The sequence below is a fragment of the Poromitra crassiceps genome (genome assembly GCF_964638095.1).
Source record: "Poromitra crassiceps genome assembly, chromosome: 14".
Lineage (NCBI taxonomy): Eukaryota > Metazoa > Chordata > Actinopteri > Beryciformes > Melamphaidae > Poromitra > Poromitra crassiceps.
In genome coordinates this window covers 14,356,085-14,358,584 of record NC_139633.1, presented here as the reverse complement: position 1 = coordinate 14,358,584, position 2,500 = coordinate 14,356,085, and positions in this window count along the sequence as shown.

The window sequence follows — 2,500 nt, the reverse complement described above, 5'->3', positions numbered from 1 at the left end:
AGGTGCTGCAAACTAGCAGCGCAGCGGCTATAAGACTACGATACTGGCATCAGACACTGTCATTTGTACATATGTCTGGTTAGGATTATGTACCCATCCCTTTCAAATGAATAAATAAATAGATAGATAGATAGATAGATAGATAGATAGATAGATAGATAGATAGATAGATAGATAAATAAATAGATACATAAATAAATATATAAATACATAAATAAAAGCAAGAGTATCTGCAACTATAAATATGAATATATGAGAATATATAATGAGAATAGCTACAACTAAATATATCCAAGTTTAAATCAGTCTATCACCAACAGTGGTAACAGCAGACAGCAAAGAGTACAAGGGACAACACCAATAGTGCCAAGGCAGTAGAATGAGTAGCAAACCTTCCCTTTTCACCTGTTAATGAATAAGTGGTGTAGACTAGCGGCAGATCAAAGCAGCAATCATCCCAGTACAGGTCTGGTGGCCGTGCATTGACCTGCGGGGTTTCCCTGTTATCCCGACCTTTGACCTTCACCTCCTACCCCCCCCCCCCCCACACACACACACACCACCCCAAACCTACCTGCTTGTTAACCTGGTGGTCATGCATGTGACCCATCAACACTTCAGAGGAAGTCCCAATGGAAATCCATCTGCAGAGGGTTAAACCGTTACTGAGAGAGAGAGATGGAGGGAGAGAGAGAGAGAGAGAGACCTGAGAGAGAAAGAGAGAGAGGGAGAGAGAGGAATGAGTGAGAGAGAGGAAGAAAGAGAGAGTCAACGTGTCATGATTCATGCATTAACACAGGAATGCCATTGAGAAGTGGAACAGCAGCAGCAGTTTCCATCAGCAGGGGGGGATGGCATTTCCATACAGCTCACCATCTGAGGGAGACTCCTCCATCAAATGAAACCCTTGTGTGGTACTAGGCTCTTCGTATGATCTTATGGTAAGGTTAGGATAGGACAATATATCAGCCTGCAGGATTATGATTTAGAGAAAATTAGTTAGAGATGCAATCTTAAAATTTGTGTTTATTGTGTAAAATGGAAAATATCAGGAAGATCTGAAGACATAGTGAGACATAGTTATGATCCCTCGTTTTGAAATCCACATCATTGACGAAGAGGAGATATGATGACCAAATGGCGTGCAATATTGTGGAAGAGGATTGTACACTTTCCTTCAGAGTTATTGGCATCATTGTTAAAGACTAGCATGCAGCAATACCACTTTAAGTATTGGCGGACAGTGAATAGTCCTACTGTTCTGAATAATTACTTTGACTTTTGACTTTTACTACACTACTTTTTGCCAAGTCTCCCTTGTAAAACAGAATTGGTTCTCAATGGGGCTTCCTGGTAAAATAAAGGTTAAAGGAAGAGCTCACCCTAAAATCCGGAAAGAAAAAAAATCATATTTTTCCTCTCACCTGTAGTGCTATCCATCTACAGTATATCGTTTTGGGATAGTTGCCTGAGTTTTGGAGATATTGGCAGCAGAGATGTCTGCCTTCTCTTGAATACAATGGAACTGGATGGCACTTGGCTTGTAGCGCTCGAAGCACCAAAAAAATACATTTGAAAAACTCAACAGCATTGTCTCTTTCCAGAAATCATGACCCGATTACTCAAGATAATGCACAGACTTTGTTGTGAGCAGTTTCATGTAGGAACTATTTTCTTTTGTAGGATACTAGCTAGCAGCTAGCGGGTGTAGTTCAGTCAAAAGAAAATAGTTCCTCCATGAAACTGCTCATATCACATGCGTTGCCCATCTATCAACCTGGGTGAGAGTCTGTTCCGGCAACAGGACCGGAGCCGCACAGAGCCGGACCACAGCTGGTGGCCATTGGGCTTAAGGGTCTATGTTGTGTCTGTTTTTTGGATGTGATCATTTGTGTTTTTGTGGCATGTGAGTCTGTCAGTCAGACCAACAATATATAACAATATAATAATAGTATGTCAGACAGACAGACAGTAATATGGGTACACACACGCACACACGCATGCACACACGCAAGCATGCATGCACGCATGAGCGTGCGCGCACACACACACACATCGATCCGCCGGAGACTTCTTTACTCTAGGCCAGGGGTGGGCAACTGGCGGCCCGCGAGCCGCATGCGGCCCCCGACCTCACTCAGTGTGGCCCCTGGGTCAATTTCCCCTTTTTTTTTTACAAGGTGGACGTTTTTGGTTAGGTTAGGTTAGACCACCAAAATCTGTGTTTTTATTTTACTGTACAACCCAGAACATGGCGCTAACGGCGTTAGCATTGTCCATCCAAATACTGTTTAACGTTAGCATTTGAGCTAACGCTATTGTAACAAACTATATCCAGGATGCACACTGCACATGCAACATTACTAATCTGATTAATATCACATATTTGGGTGATGTACCCCATCAAATTTCTGTAGGGGGCTGTTTTAAAGCTAGAGCAAAGTTTCTGGTGTCATCTGAATGGAAGAGTTAGTCAATGTGAATATGAAAAATATAAATG